This window comes from Aotus nancymaae, unplaced genomic scaffold, assembly GCF_030222135.1.
Source record: "Aotus nancymaae isolate 86718 unplaced genomic scaffold, 86718_ANA_hifiasm-v0.15.2.pri h1tg000025l, whole genome shotgun sequence".
Classification (NCBI taxonomy): Eukaryota; Metazoa; Chordata; class Mammalia; order Primates; family Aotidae; genus Aotus; species Aotus nancymaae.
Genome location: NW_026988438.1, coordinates 17,176,868 through 17,193,490, shown reverse-complemented (window position 1 = coordinate 17,193,490; position 16,623 = coordinate 17,176,868). Strand labels below are relative to the sequence as shown.

The 16,623-nt window shown below is 36.1% G+C and overlaps 1 non-coding gene across 1 annotated transcript; it reads right to left on the bottom strand.

Annotated features, from left to right (window-relative positions):
• Window positions 1–10,038: 10,038 nt before the first annotated feature.
• LOC135276588 (U1 spliceosomal RNA) lies at window positions 10,039–10,200 on the bottom strand. Its single transcript, XR_010344146.1, has one exon. It is a non-coding gene; the product is annotated as a U1 spliceosomal RNA (small nuclear RNA).
• Between the last annotated feature and the right edge of the window lie 6,423 nt (window positions 10,201–16,623).

The window sequence follows — 16,623 nt, the reverse complement described above, 5'->3', positions numbered from 1 at the left end:
CAGAATAGAAATCACAGCTGATAGATTATTTTCCGGATGATATAAAATGGAGATAATTTGCTGAGAGAAGGGAGAGTGGGCCTGGGGTTAAACAGAATGGAGTAAGAGGTTTGCAGAGAAAATGGATTGGGGGAGATGAGTGAGAAGTTATCAGGGACCCGTGTCGGAATTGCTAATCAGGACTGACCGTGAAGAGTGGGGAGATTTCTGAGGAAAGGCATAAAGTAATACAATTGTCATGGTCATGAGGCCTTTGGTTCTTTAAAAAGTGGTGGTGGGTCCTTACAATGATGGTGTTCCTCTTTAAATATATTTGTTCTGGAGTTGACCAACTGTTGATTAAGGTAAGCCTTTTAAATCATTGCCATTGTTGTCGTCATCGTCATCATCATCATCATCATAATCTGTTGTTAATCTATTAATAAGATCAATCTTTTATTTCTACTGCAACTTTCAGTGTCTTGGATAAAAATGAGACAAAATGGCAGAAATGTATCATTAAAGAAAGAATGCCTAAGAATTTACATTTTGAAGGACTCTTCTGTGACTGAAAGCTGTCCCTTTAAATTAAACCTGATTGAGGATCTGAGAAATCTTCCCAACAGATGCTCAACATTATTAGTCATTAGGGATATACAAAATGAAACCACAATGAGATATGACCAAGTATTTATTAGAAAGTCTAAAATGAATAAGGCTGAAATATAGCAGCTATTGGCAAGGATGTAGGGCAACTGGAACCCTCGTACACTGTTGATGGGGATGAAAATGGTCCAACCATCTTGGAAAACAGTTTGACAATTTCTTGGAAACACACACACACACACACACACTACACACACACACACTCATGCTGTATAACCCAGTCATTCTATCTTCAGATGCCATAAACATTTATGTGTAAGTCTTTAGGTTACCCAAGGGGAAAAAAATACATGAGTATACAATGACGCAAACAATGTTCATAGCACTTTTTTTTTTTTTCTGAGACAGAGTTTCACCTTGTTGACCAGGCTGGAGTGCAATGGAGCGATCTTGGCTCACTGCAAACTCTGCCTCCCAGGTTCAAGTGATTCTCCTGCCTCAGCCTCCTGAGTAGCTGGGATTAGAGGCATGTGCCACCACTGCTGGCTAATTTTGTATTTTTAATAGAGACGGAATTTCTTCACTTTGGTCAAGCTGGTGTCAAACTCCCGACCTCACGTGATCTGCCCACCTTGGCCTCCCAAAGTGCATAAGCCACCGCTCCTGCATAAGCCTTCATACCACTTTTAGTTGTAATAATAAAAAATTGAAACAACAAAGGTATCCATCAACAGATGAATGGATAAACAAATTGTGGTATATCCATACAATGGAATACAAATTAACAATAAAAAGGAATAAACTATTGATTGCACAGCAGCACGATGAATCTCAAAATAATTATGATGAGTAAAACAAGCCAGACAAAAGAGAATATGTAGTGTATTATTCCATTCGTAAAATTGTCTACAAAATTCAAACTAATCCATGGCAACAGAAAATAGATCAGATACCTAGAGACGGGGTTGAGGGCAGGGCAGGGCTGAGAGAGGAATTACCAACAAGCACAAGGAAACTCCTAGGGGTGATGTGTGTGTTCATTATCTTGATTGTGATGATGGTTTCACAGCTACATTTATAGGTCAAAACTTATTAAACTATACACTTTTAATATGTGCAGTTTATTATACTTTAATAAAGCTATCACAAAAAATAAATTGTATGTTCAAGAACTGGAGCATGATTTTATTATGTTTTATAACAGCACACTTTGAACTTTGTATATCTTTTAAAAATCATGTTTTGAAGACTATTTTTATCATTGGCAAATGCTCATAATATTTAGAGACACACTTGGTTCTCATTAATTAATATTTGTTAAAGGTTAAGTAAATGATGTAGTGTTAAATAAAAACAAGATATAAAAAATACATATAATATGATCCCAAATGTGGTAACTTTCTTTTTCTTCTCTCTCACTGCTGAAAGGTAATACCCCAAAATGTTAACACTGGTTGTGTCTGTTAGGTGGAATGACATATGATTTTTATTTTCCTTCTCATGCTTTTGAGGCTTTTCTAAAATTGAGCTTCCGTTACTTTCACAAGCAGACAAAAACCCAGTAAATGCTCTTCTAAAAGATTTTTGCCCACACAAGGGAATTCATTTAGTGCAAATATTTTTAGAAAATATATTAGTCTAATTGAGGTGCACAGCATCTTTTCTTGCATTTTTTTCATAGCAACACGTTAGCAAATACTTTTCAGGGATTTTGCTGTGGAATGGTAGAATGTGCTAGAAAGAAGTCCTGCTATACCAACTTTATAGCCTGCCAGCTTGTGATAGGCCATCTAGAAATGCCTACTTATAAGTATGTTTTATGTAGCCTCAGGAGTTCCCTGACTTTTATCACTCCACCTCTAGCAGTCCTTTAATAAAACAAGGTCAAAGACAAGGACAATAAATTCCCAGGGCCATTCCTAGCACAGTTCTGCAGGAAATGATCATCAAAGATGTCCTGATGAGAAAAAGAGAGTCACTGAAAGTAGGTTTTTCGGTGAAATGCAGATAATTTTTCGCTCTTTTGTCTAATCAGTGATGACCTTTTTTCTTTTTGCGTCAAAAAAGAAAAGAAAGCAAGTGCAGAGCAAGGCACGTGGGGTCAGAGCAAAGGAGAGAACCCTCCCCTGGGAAGGTAAGAGTCAAAAGGGTGAAGAGTCGGGGTTCTCCCACACAAACGCACTCTGGAAGATGTATTTTCCTTACTGTCCCGAAGAATATGAAGGGCATTTGTCCTGTGAGACTTTCATTTTGATTTTCTGCTTGTGTGAGAAAGACAATGACTGCATGCCGTCTGAGTGAGGTCGGATTTGGCAGGAGGGTGGGGTCTGGGCCATGAAGGAAAGAGATTGGTGAGACCGAGGTAGTCCTATGTCCTGCTTTATCAGGACGTTGGGATTGTATCTTATAGCCTGATCTGTTCTTATCCAGTAACATGAACATTAAAAAATAAAGTAGGGATGGAAACTTCCTCATTTGAAAATCATCTGGTGGATTACAATATTTTAGCCTTTCATTTCTTATTATTTAAAAAGTTATAAGCAAATTCTTGAAAATGTATTTATGTCCCTGGGACCCAGTGTAATCCCTCTGCTATGGAAACAATCTTATCCTTGAATGTGTCAGTTTGCAAATCAGATCTTCATGCACTTTTCTTAATTAGTCTATATTCCTCTCTAGATTTCCCTAGAGGTTTTCTTGTTTTTGTTTTTGTTTTTGAGATGAGGTCTGACCACGTTGCCCAGGCACGATCCTACTACTAATTAGCATGGGAATTTTGACCTGCTCCATTTCAGACCTGGGCCGGTTCACTTTTCCTTAAGCAACCTTGTGGTCCCCACTCCTGGGAGGTCACCATCTTGATGCTGAACTTAGTGCAGACATCCAATGGGCATAGCGCACTACAGCCCAGAACTCCTGGGCTCAAGCGATTCTCATGCCTAAGCCTCCTGAGTAGCTGGGACTAATGGCATGTGCCACCACATCCCGCTAGATTTCCCTTAGTTTTGAGAGGGACATCTGGTCACTCCATCATAGTTCTTCAACCTTCTGAATTTTACCCTCTCCCTTTTTGCACCTCCTCAACTGGTCAGGCCATACAGACTACCATCCTTGGGTGGAAACTATGAAAATCCAGTTCCTCTTTCTTGCCTAGGGTCAGGGATGGTGAGTGGAACTGGGAATCGGGAAAAACCTCCCTCTGGGAACAAAGTTTTAGGCATTAGAGGTGAGAATTACAGATGCTTCCCTCCCCCCAGCTTAGAAACCTTGTTATACATGGAGTCTAAGTGCTAGAATGCTATGATGGTAGAGTTTAATGCATTTGTGTTTAAATAAGTTTTAGTAGGATCACTTGGGCATTCAAGGTCTTTGATAAAAAGCTGTCATATGCGTGTATATATGTTACGTATCTATGTCACATATCTATTATATATCTACACAATTTTTTGTTAAACCAATCATTTATTTAACCCAAGCCTTTGAGCAGAACAACACATTCCCCAATCATGTTTGACAATTGTGGAAGAATGAAATGATATAGAAGAGTTATATGTTCATGATCTATTTTCTTTTATACATAAATACTTTTCTATATTATATTTTCTTTCAACATAGTAGAAAATCTCGTCATTGATCTGAGTCCTCTCATCGCAAATTGTCCCTAACATTTAGCTGGACAATAACTAAGTCATATTTCACTCTGACTATTGCAGAATCATTTACATTTGTATAGGCAGTTGAATCAGCCATTCTTGCCCTGCTATAAAGACATACTTGAGACTGGCTAATTTATGACAAAAGAGGTTTAATTGGCTTATGGTTCTGCAGGCTATACAGGAAGCATAGCAGCATCTGGTTCTGGGAGGCCTCAGGAAGCTTCCAATCATGGCAGAAGGCAAAGGAGTAGCAGGCACTTCACACAGCAAAAGCAGGAGCAAGGAGAGACTGGGGCTGCTGGTGGGGGTTAGGTGGTGGGGGAGGGAGGTGCCACACACTTTTAAACGACCAGATCTCACAAGAACTCACTATTGCAAAGACAGCATCAAGCTATGAGGGATCCATCCCCATGATCCAAACACCTCCCACCAGGCCGCACCTCTAGCACTGGGGCTTGTAATTCAACACGAGATTTTACTGGGGACAAATACACGAACTATATCAGCAGTAGTTATTTCATAAATAATTTAAATCTTTTTGGTATTTAAAAAAATGTTTTTGTACCCCAAGTGGATTCCATATATTTGTGAATAAATAATTAGTGAAATTCTAAATATGCTGTTGGTTAAAACCTGTTTTCAGACACTCTTGAGAATTTGAAGAATGATCCTATTGTATATCAGCATTCAAAAATGAAATTTCATAATTCTCTTTGGTAGAGAAGGGATTTCCTTTTTTCTTTTCCTCCCTCCCTCCCTCCTCCCTCTCTCCCTTCCTCTCTCTTTCTCTTTCTCTCTCTCTCTCCCTCTCTCTCTCTCTCTTTCTTTCTTTCTGAAACAGAGTCTCCCTCTGTTGCCAGGCTGGAGTGCAGTGGTGTGATCTTGGCTCACTGCAACCTCTGCCTCCTGGGTTCAAACTATTCTCCTGCCTTAGTCTCCTCAGTAGCTGGGACTACAGGTGTGCACCACCACACCCAGCTAATTTTTGTATGTTTAGCAGAGACGGGGTTTCACCATGTTGGTCAGGATGGTCTCAATCTCTTGACCTCATGATCCACACACCTCAGCCTCCCAAAGTGCTGAGATTACAGGCGTGAGCCACCATGCCTGGCTGGTAGGGAAGGAATTTTCTAAAGAAATATACCGCTGGGTTCAATCTTCAACAAAAGCATTTAGAGACTCTGAAATAAGACCTGGGCACTCTAGATCTTGGGAATGATATTTGGGATACATTAAAAATGCCATTTTCAATATTTAAGCCCTAAAATATATTTCTAACAACAGTTTATTAAGGTACTCTAATCAATAGATTATTGTTCTCTTAAAACACAGTTGTATCCTAGATAAGAAATTGTTTACTGCATTAATTTTTGAGTTGGGAGGATTATAGATGTGACATTTATATACACAGGAGAAAAAGTCATTTTGAAACAGAAAACTGCATGCCATTAATACATGATTCAATATGTCATGGTTTGGATGAGATAATCAAATTCCTCAGATAAATCAGCTGAAGGCAGCTGCTTCATTCAGGAGTGATTTAGAGATACATAGATTGAAAGGGAAAAACGGTAAGTGTAAGGTTATTACTGAAAATGAAAAATGATTAAAAATTACTATGATGAATATTGGGTCAATTAAAACATTTTATGCTTATTCATCTTTCAGGAAGCCACCTACAAATGAGAGTATGGCACTAGCTCTACATTTAACAAATAGAGCTTGTTTGATGCTGAAAGATGTAAATGCCATTATTTTGGGACTGTGCATTTGCAAACTTTGGTGATCATCATAGAAAGAATGAACTAACATTCTCTGAAAAATCCCAGTCCAATAAAGTTTGTTCTTGATAATAATAAAATTTCATGTTTATAAGCTGCCTTTCATTCAACTCTTAAGACTTCACATATAGATGTGTTTAAATATGCACAGTCATATATCACTGTCTTCATATATTATAGCTGAAATATTCAATTCCTTGGACATAAGGCAACTCTTTATTTCATATAAGAAAACACAGTCTCTACTCCTGCCACACAAATTCTCTACAAATAACACCTTCTTATTAATGTTTCTCTATTGCTTGAGCTGAAGGATTGTCAATGCAATCTTTTCTTAAAGCAATGTTTTAAAAATTTCTTTAAAAACAAAACACCTGTGTTTTCTGGCAGAACCACAATGCATCAGCCAAAATACTTTTATTTAATGACTAACTGTGGTTAGCTAGCGCCCCATAATTCATTTCATAATTGGAAAAAAATGTAACATTTGCTGACATCATCTGAGTGCTGATCTGGACCCATTGAACAGGGAGTTTTCCAACAAAAACGATTAATTTTCCACTTCACAATTCAGGAAGAATTTAGGATTAGGGCATTCATGGAATCTAGAAATGGTTTTCATATTCAGAATTTTAGCTCAAAATTTGGACAGGAAGAGAGACTGAACATAGTTTAATTTCCAAGACAAAAGTTGATCTGTAAAATCCTACTACTTTTTATGCATATTAATACCAGTCTGAGATCAGACATACTAAGCTCCAAAGAGAAAAGTATTGGGAATGAAAAAGAGTGAAAAATCTAATGAGTGAGGAAAAATAGCTACCATTAAGTTTTATTCTAAAAGAGTTTCTTAAACAAATATGTACTCACCTGATTTTTGCCTACCCAGATCTCAAGTTTACCTGAGTTTTCCATGCAAAATATACATGGAATGCATAAATAATTATTTAAAAGTAATGTACTATCAGTCATAGCGGCATTATTTGATATTGATGTGGTAATGGGTCCAAAACTGTATGCACTCCAATGCAAACATGGCCAAAGAGTAGCCTATCTTTCTTAAGAAACTTGATCTTTGTATCAGAGAGGAGACAGACAGGAAATTTATTTTTAGAGTTGTCATTTTCAATGTTTTTTTCTCTTCTCATTTATTTATTTTCTTTTTATTGAGCTATATCTATATCTTCTCATTTAAGCACTGTCTTGCATGAATTTTTAATTATCATCTACTTTTCTTGGCTGGACTTGGCTCCAAAGTCATGACTCAGGTTAAACCTATCTGTCTGCTTACCCTATGCCCATGTCTGAGCAGTTGAAATGGCTGGAAAAAATACACACACACACATGCGCACACACACACACAACCCTGTGTTGCTTGGTCTCTGTTTAAGTTCCACAGACATAAATCTCAGATGGGCACTCAACATGTCCAGAATCTTACTAAACTTTCATAATATTTCACCAGCTTAGATGTCCTAATAACCATGTCATGTTTTCCATGTGAAACTCCTACATTACCCAACCTCTGCCATGCTCGTGCTCACTATAAGCTTGTGTTATATGCATCAGGAAAGTAGGAGCATTTAGACAGGAACTCCCTCATATTTCTCTGTGAAAGCCACCAGCCTGCCAACATCATTATTCCTCTTTTTTCACTTCCTTCTCATTTCTATCGTTGATGTGGCTTGGCCAAGGTCAAAAGACAACCTGGTCAAAGGCCTCTATTGATTATAAATCCTTTCCAGGGGCTTCATTTCTATAGTTATCCCCTCTGTCTCATGTCCACATATCTTTGGAATTTCTATCTCATTTTTCTGTTCCCCTTAACAATAATTGTCTTCAAAGGGTTATCTAGAGTTGCTTGCTGTTATGGACTGACTTGTATTCCTCCAAAATTCATAGGTTGAAGCTCTAACCTCCAACGTGTCTGTATTTGGAGACAGGGCATTTATGGAGACAAGGTAAAATGCTAGATTTTACTTTATAAGGATGGAGCTCTAAACTATAGGACCACTGTCCTTCTGAGAAGCAGAAGAAACACCCAAGGATCTCTCTAGCCACACACACACACACAGGAGAGGTTGTGTGAAGATGCAATGAGAAGGCAGCCATCTATAATCTAGGAAGAGAGGCCTCACCAGAAACCCACCCTGATAGCACCTGAAGCTGGGACTTCTAGCCTCCAGAACTGTGATAAAATACATTTTTGTTGTTTAAGCCACTCAGCCTGTGGTATTTTGTTACGACAAGCCAAGCAGACTAATACATTGCCCTTAGTTTTTTGACTCGCATTCCCTTTTAACTTACCTCAATTGAACGTCTGTCCCTACAACTTCACTGACTTTGTCATGGTCAAAATTATTAACAACCTCCCTATTCGTAGCACTAATAACCATGCTGTCATTTCTCTCTTGCTTGCTCTCTTAGCAGCATTTAACAAAGTTGATCACCACTTCCTGCTGAATTGTTACTTTTCTTGGAAACCATGGTACTCTTGGTTTCTTTCTACTTTATTGGCTGCTGCTTCTTATTCTTCATCATGTGCACATCCTCCTCCTCTGCCTGAATGCCTAAAGGTAGGACCAACCCAAGTCCTGGTCTCCTTTCTTTTCTTTATCGACATAGTTTTTCCAGTCAGCTTCGTTCAGTCCCATGGCTTTAAATACTATTTGTGTACTGACAGTTTCCAAATCATATGCTTAGCTCTGATCTCTCTTTTGAGCTCCAAATTTTATATTTAGATCTCTCTTTAACAGCTCCACATGAATATTAAATAGCTATCTCAACTGTAATGTACTCAAAATAGAACTTTTATTTGCCACCCTTGACTCCAATCCTATTTGGTCTTTTCCTCAGTATACAGGATCACCATCCACCCACTACTGAAGCCAAAATTCTAGGAGTCAGCCTTGATTCCTCTCCTTTCTTCATTTACTCTCACCTCTAAACCCTTGGTGAGTCTTACCGACTCTACCTCTAAAAGTATTTTGAAACCTACTTTTTCCAGTTCCCATCACTACCCTTTTAGTTCAAGCTGCCATAGTCTCTACGCTGGACTATTTTCACAACTTTCTGACTATACCAGGTTCCCTCCTGTTCCCCAACCCATGCCCTAGTCCAAACGCATGAAATGGACATGTGGTATCCAGAGTGGTTTTTAAAAATAAGTATCAAAGCATGACCTTCTAATTCCTCTAAGAACTTCTCTTATGACTTGTCATCAGAATCAGAATAAAATCCAGAGTCATGACCTTAAAAACTCTAGAGCTTGAAGCCTTTAAAATACATTCTATAAGAGAATTAAGTCCTGCAAAATTATTTCACTATTAAATATGATGTTAGTTGTGGATTTTTCATAGAGCACTTTATTAGATTGAATAATTTTTCTTCTATTCCTAGTTTGTTGAGTTTTATAGTGAAAGTGTGCTTAATTTTGCCAAATACTTTTTCTGTATCAATTGTGATGATCATGTGGTTTTGTCCTTTATTCTACTATTATGATGTATTAGTTTGATTGATTTTCATATGTTGAATCAACCTTGCTTTCCTTGGATAAATTCCACTTACTGATATGTAATTGTTTTTATATGTTGCTAGATTTGGTTTGCTGGTATTTTGTTGAGGATTTTTGTTCTCTTGTATGTCTTTGTCTGGTTTTGGTAGCAGGATAATAGTGGACTCATAGAATGACTTGAAATCCCTGTTTTATTTTTGGAAGATTTCATGAAAATTTGGTGTTAATTCTTCTTTATGCTTGGTAAAATTCACCAGTGAAGGCAATTGGACTGAACTTTTCTTTGTTGGACATTTTTTGCTTACTAGTTCAATCTCTTACTTGTTATAGACCTATTCAAATTTTCTATTTCTTCTTGAGTCAGTTTTGGAAGTTTGTATCCTTCCAGGCATTTGTTCATCTTAACCATGTCATCTAATTTGTTACAGTAATTCCTAGTATTCCCTTATATGCCTTCTTCTTACTTTTTTTTTCTTTTCGTTTTCTTTTTGTTTTTTTACCAGGGGAGATCACGAACGCAGTCCTCCCCCACCACAAACTATGTAGTTGAGTTTCCCACATTTGGGGAAATCGCAAGGGTCAGCACATCTGAAGTGCAATGGATAAGCCTCGCCCTGGGAAAACCACCTTTGTGATCATGGTATCTCCCCTGCCAGGTAAGTATGCCTTCTTCTTTCTGTAAGATCAGTAGTAATGCCATTTTTTTCATTCGTCATTTTAGTAATTTGAGTGTTCTATCTTTCTTGGCTAAAGGTTTGCCAGTTTTAATGATGTCTTCAAAGAATCAACTTTCTTTATGTATTTTTTTATTCACTGTTTCATTTATTTTTGCTGTAATCATTATTATTTTCTTCTTTCTGCTTCCTTTTGGCTTGGTTTTCTCTTCTCTTTCTAGTTTCTTAGAATGGAAAGTTAGGTTATTGATTTAAGATTTTTCTGCTTTTTAAATATAGGCATTTACTACTATAAATTTCTCCCTAAGCATTGCTTTAGCTGCATTTCATAAGTTTTGGTGTGTTGTGTTTTCATTTTAATTCATCTAAAAGTATTTTCTTTTTCTTTTTTTTTTTTTTCCGACAGGGTCTTGCTGTCACCCAGATTGGACCTCAGTGGTGTGATCACAGCTCACTGAAGCCTCAACCTTCTCCCAGGCTCAAGTGATCCTCCTACCTCAGCCTTTTGAGTAGCTGGGACTATAGACATGCACTACCATTCCCAAGTAATTTTTTTTTTTTTTTTTTTTTTTGTAGAGATGAGACCTCCCTATGTGGTTCAGGCTGGCCTTGGACCTATTGGGCTCAAGCTATTCTCCTGCCTCGGCCTCCCAAAGTGCTGGGATTACAGGCATGAGTCATCATGCCTGGCCCTCAAAGTATTTTCCAATTGTCCTTTTGGTATCTTCTTTGACCCATTCATTATTTAAGAGTATGTTGTTTAATTTCCACATATTTGTGAAATTCCCAAATATCCTCTGTTACTGATTTCTAATTTCAATCCATTGTGGTCAGAAATCATACTTTGTACCACTTCAATCCTTTTAAATTAATTTAGACATTTTAATGGCCTAGCATGTGATCTATCCTGGAGAATATTCCATGTACTCCTGAGAAGAATGTGTATTCTGTTGTGTGAAATGTTCATAGGTCTAGTTCATTGATAGTATTATTTAAGTGTTCTATTTTCCTGTTCATCATCTATCTGGTGTTCTATCTACCATTGAAGTGGGACTGTGAAGTCTCCAATTACTATTATTGAATTGTCCATTTCTCTCTGCAGTTCTGTCTGGTTTTGTTTCATGTTTTTTAAAGCCCTGTTATTAGGTGCAATTCATGTACATATATGTTTATCATTGCTATGCCCTCCTGATGGATTGACCAATTTATCATTCTAAAATTTTTTTTTTACTTTTAATAATAAATTTTAGGTTAAAATGTAGTTTGTCTGATATTAGTAGAGTCACTGCAGTTTTTTTTTGTTTACTGTGTATGATATGTTTTCCCCCATCCTTTTGCTTTCAACTTATTTGTGATTTTGAATCCAAAGCTCTTGTAGACAATATATATAGCTTGATCATGTCTTTTAAAAATCCTGCCTATCTCTGCTTTTTAATTGGAATGCTTAATCTACTAAATTTAATATATTTCTAATGTTAATATTTGTGTCTGCTGTTTACTCTTGCTTTCTCTATACCTTTTGGTTTCCTATTTCTCTAATAATAACAACTTATTTTGCATTAAATAGATATTTTCTAGTGTATCATTTTAATTCTCTTGTCCTTTATTTCACTGTCTTTTGGAATTATTCCCTAGTGGTTGACCTGGGGATTACATATAACATCTTAATTAATCTAGTACATATTAATATGAACTGAATTTCAATAGTATACAAAATCTTGGCTTCTATGTAGTTCCATTCTCTCCTTTTTCTTTTGTGCTATTATCGTCATACAAATGGCCTCTTTATATATTATATGTCCATTTATGCAGATTTATAATTATCATTTTATACAGTTTTCTTTTAAATCAAATAGAAAACAGTTAAAAATGAAAAAATTACATTTACACTGTGTTTTATATTTACCCATTGTATTATTTGCTAGGCTGCCATAACAAAATACTACAGACTAGGTGGCTTAAACAACAGGCATTTATTTTCTTATATTTCTAGAGGCCGAAAGTCCAAGATCAGAGTGTCAGCAGATTCAGTTTCTCCTGAGGCCTCTTTGGCTTTCAGATGGCTACCTTCTCGCCATGTCCTCATATGGCCTTTTCTCCATGTGTGCACATCCCTGGTGTCTCTCTCTCTCTTCTTATAAGGGCACCAACTGGATGGGTGACCCCTCATCCAAAATGATTGGATCATTTAAGCTTAATGACTTCTTTGAAGGTCCTATCTTCAAATATAGTTACATTCTGAGGTGTACTGGGTGTTAGGACTTCAACACATACATTTTGGGGTGCCACAATTTAGTCCATAACACTATTGATACAATTACCTTTATCAAAGCTCTTTTTTTCTTCACATGAATTTGAATTCCTAACACTCTTTCATTTTAACCTGAAGGACTCACTCAGTATTTCTTGCAAGGCAGATTTGCTAGTGATGAGTTCTCTCTTTTGGTTTATGTGAGAATATCCTACTTATAAAGGATAGTTTTGCTTGATATAGAATTATTGTTTGATGTCCTTTTTCTTTTAATAATTTGAATACTTCATCCAACTACATTCTGGCCTACATGATTTCTGATGAGAAATTGGTAGCAAATATTATTGAGGACCCCTTGTATGTGATGAGTCACTTTTTATTTGCTGATTTCAACAGTTGGTTGTGTCTAGGTATGGCCATCTTTGAGTTTATTCTTCTTGAAGTTTGTCAGGCTTCTTAGAAGTGTTGATTAATGTCTTTCATCAAAGTTGGGAAGTCAAAAAGCTTGAGCTATTATTTCTTCAAATATTTTGTCTTTCTCTCTCCTCCTTCTTATAATCCCATTATGCATATGCTGGTATTTACTGATATCCTCTACTCTGTGCAATGTCATTCTCATACTTTCCTTTAATTCTTTAGACATGGTTTCCTTTTATTCTTTGAATGTATTCATAATACTTGATTTAAAATATTTATTTAATAAGTTTAACACCTGTCTCAACATCACATCCCAACATTCTTTAGGGACAGTTTCTGTTGGTTGCTTCTTTTCCTGTGTATAAACTATAGCTTCTTTCTTTCTATGTTCTATTTTGTTGTTGTTGTTGTTGTTTCTTTTTTTTTCTTTTGGAAACTAAGCACTTTACACAATACAATTAGACAACTCTGAAAATCAGATTTTCCCCTGCCCTAGAGTTTGTTATTATTATCACAGTTTGTTTGTCTAGTGACTTTCCTGAAAAAATTCTTTAACGTGCAGATCCTTTGTTAAGTGATCACTGAAGTCTCTGCTTAGTTCACTTAGTGATCAAATGATAATTGAATAGACATTTTCTTGGAATCAATTAATTTCCAATCCTTCTTCAAGGGTCTCTGTGTATGCGTTGGCAGGAAGTTTACAACTCTGCTTTAGGCTCACTTTCTGCTTGTATCAAAGGTTTTATGTGGTTTTATACAAACTACACACACAGGGTTTTATACAAAACCTCAAGGTTAGCTCCAGGCCTTTTCAGTTCTTTTCTGGACATGCACAAAACCCTATGCATGTATGTGGCCTTCTGGATTACAAGGAATATGTCAGAGCTTTTCTAAACACCCAATGGCCATCTGCTTCTTCAGTTCCATCTCTTCTTTTCTTTTCTTTCTTTCTATTTTTTCTTTCATTTTTATTGTATTTAATTGACTACAGTGATTATGTGCAGTTCCTTTTACCTTCAGTTGTGTAGACCCTGAAGTTACTTAGGTGAGCACCTTTTTTGCATGCTCACTTCAGTGAGGTTATGTCATGCATTTGTAATATAGATAAATTCTCTATTCACAGTCTGTATTTTTTCCTGGAATTCCCCCAACCTCCTAAGTGATTTTTAAAAATAATTTATATACATTAAGTTTCTTTCTTTGTACTGTAAAGTCACTTGGGATTTGACAAATGCATAATGTCATGTATCCATCATTACAGTATTATACAGAATAGTTTTCCCATCCTAAAACTTCTCTGTGTTTAATCTATTCATCCCTTACCACCCCAGCTCCAGATCCCTGGAAACCATGATTTTTAAAACTGTCTTTATGTTTTAGTCTTTTCCAGAATGTTGTACAATTGAAATCATACAAACATAGACCCATTTCAGCCTGGTTTCTTTCACTTAAAAATATTCGTATCTTTTCATGGCTGATAGCTTATTTCTTTTCATTGCGGAATAACATTCTATTGTATAGTATCCATTCACTTATCTATTCATCTTAGTTGCTTCCAGTGTTTTGTTATTATAAATAAAGCTGATGTAAACATTCACGTGCAGGTTCTAGTGTGGACATAACTCTTCACTTCACTGGGTAAATACCTAGGAGTGCTATTGTTGGATCATATGGTAAGACGTAAGAAACTTCCAAACTGTCTTCCAAAGTAGTTGTATCTTTTTTCATTCCCAGCAGCAATCAATGAGCATTCCTGTTGCTCTGCAACCTCATTAATATTTGGTATTGTCAGTTTATTGGATTTTAGCTATTCTAATAAATGATAAGTAGCGGCATTTTATTGTTGTTTTAATACAGAATATCCTAATAAAATGATGTTAGGCATTTTTTCAAGTGTTTATTTGCCATATATTTATCTTTCTCTCAGCTGCTGCTTTTTTTTTTTTTTTTTTTTTGCCACAACTGTTATCACTGCCTCAGGTAGCCGAAATGTTAAATAATTGTTGTTGCTGAATTTTTTGACAAATATGTTGTGGAAGAGGATGCTCACATTAAGTGAGGTTTCAGGTCAAATAAAACAAGACCTTTTAATGGAGTCTCCAGGAAACCAACAGACCAACACAGATAATGAGAATTCTCTAAGTATGGTGCTTTTGAGATCAGATTCCATTCTGCTACCATCAATGGCTGCTAGGGTGCTGGTTTCATTATAATTGTGGGGATTTTAGTTTTCGAGGATACTTTGGAATCCAGGAGAGGGGCATGGGATTAAGCAAATTAAAATGCCACAGATATTGCTGTACTTACAAAGATTCAACCATTTTTTCTTGGGTAAGCCCTCACTGGATTATTGTAAGAGTGATTAAATCTCTAGAGTCCTTCAAAGCTGATTTGGATACTTTTGCCAATGTTTTCATTACTTTTATGGAAGGGTAGCTTTTTTAGTGCTACTTTATTTATATTTGTTGGCATCATTTTCCTTTTGTCTTAGATCTCTCCTTAGTATTTATTTTAATATATGTACGATGGAAATAAATTCACTCATTGTTTTCTGGAGGTTATTTTCTCTTGCCTTTATTTTTGAAGGACATTTTCAGTAAGTGTAGAATTCTTTGTAAGCAGTTTGCTGGGGGGAAGGGGGGCACTTTAAATACATTTTTCCATTGTCTCCTGACTTCCATAGTTTCTGTGAGAAGTCAGTTATTTTATGTTGTTCCTTTGAAGGCAGTGTTTCCTTTTCCTCTAGCTGCTTTTAGTATTTTCTCAGTTTCTATGATTTTCATCAGTTTTACTATTAGGTGTGTAAGTGTGGTTTCTTTGTATTTATCCTGCTTGGGATTTACAATGCTTCTTGAATCTGTGATTTAACGTTTCCTGTCACTTTTAGAAAATATTTAGTCATTATCTTTTAAAATATTGCTTCTGCTTTATAATCTTTCTTTTATTACTTTTCTTCTTTAATTACATATACATTATATCTTTTCAACTTATTTCATACACTATTTTCCGTATTTTCCTTATTTAAATCCTGTGATCTAGACATTTTCTGATTATCTTCCAGTTCACTAGTCCTCTCTTCTGCTGTACTAAATTTACAGTTAAATCTATTGTGTTCTTGTATTTCAATTTTTGTATCTTTTGATTCTATAATTTCCACATACTATTTTTCTATTAGTTCTAATTCTATGGTGAAGTTCTTCATCTTGGTATCTGTCTTTCTCAATATATATTACAGTAATTTTAAAGTTCAAGTCTGTTAACTCCAAAAGTTGGGCTACTCATTCTTATGTTGAATATATGAGCACCATAGTTTCCTATGCCCATTTAATAAACTCATACAAAACAGTCATTAAGGGGTTATATAACTTAAGTCTTTTACACTTCCATCTGAATTTGTGAACCTTGAGTTGTGTTTCCATTTTGTTTCTTTGATTGCTGACACTATGGAATTGTGTTTTTACTGAAGACAAACAAAACAATCATTTGAATCTAAGACTCCAAACAAGGTCAAATAGATTCTTTCCCGCTTTTTCTCTTTCACGTCTCTCCATGTGTTTCTTCCTCTCTGTTGCCTTCTTTTTTTTTTTTTTCAGGTGGATACATTTTTTCCAAATTGAGAGGAAAGAGAGCTCCTCTTTGTAATGGTTTCAACATCATCTCAGGATTGATATTTGCTCTCATCTCTGAATCAATGGATGTGACCAGAGATATTGACTGCTTGATTATAATGATTGGACAGGTCTGC